Below are 741 nucleotides of genomic sequence, written 5' to 3'. Positions count from 1 at the left end.
GAATGGGGGGTTGGATCATGGTCATTCTGGGGGTCTGTCAGGATTTGGTGGGGGGTGTGGATAGGGGTCGGGGAATTCAGGGGACAGGGAGCAGTGGGGATTGGTGGGGGGTGGGATCCTGGGGTGGTGGTTGGGGGGCGTCTCGGGGAGGCTGTCAGCCTCCACCGCAAACCTGCTTTGCCTCCAGCATTTATAATAGTGTTAATATATAAAAAGTGTTTTTAATTTATAAGGGGAGGGTCGCACTCAGAGGTTTGCTATGTGAAAGGAGTCAGCAGTACAAAAGTTTGAGAACCATTGAATTAACCCCTCCGGAGCCTCGGGGAATGCAGGGGAGGGAAGTCTCCCTTGGTAGGGTTGGGAAGGAGATAGGTGGTGTACGATATTGCTCTTCTCATGTGATCCTTCCCATGGCTCTCTTGTCTCTATCATTGTTATCTAAGTGGCTAATTTTAATGAAGCTACCTCCCTGATATGATCTCCTATGCACTGAAATTAAATATAGACTATAACATTCAACATTTGGAAGTGAAAGGGATGGTAGCCCTAAAGGAAAGAGATACAGCTTGGTTCTTTGTGTTAATAGCTGTCTGCAAGCCTCAACTGCTGAATTGAGCTTTAAGTAGGGAAGGCTGTGCCTCCCAACAGTCTGGCCTTGCCCTACTGACCCCCACCCACTTCCTCCCCTGACTGCCCATCTTCAGAATCCCCAATCTATCCTACTCCTTGTCCCCTCACCGC

The sequence above is a fragment of the Chelonoidis abingdonii genome, chromosome 1 (genome assembly GCF_003597395.2).
Source record: "Chelonoidis abingdonii isolate Lonesome George chromosome 1, CheloAbing_2.0, whole genome shotgun sequence".
NCBI lineage: Eukaryota > Metazoa > Chordata > Testudines > Testudinidae > Chelonoidis > Chelonoidis abingdonii.
Note: the sequence above shows the minus strand (reverse complement) of the source record.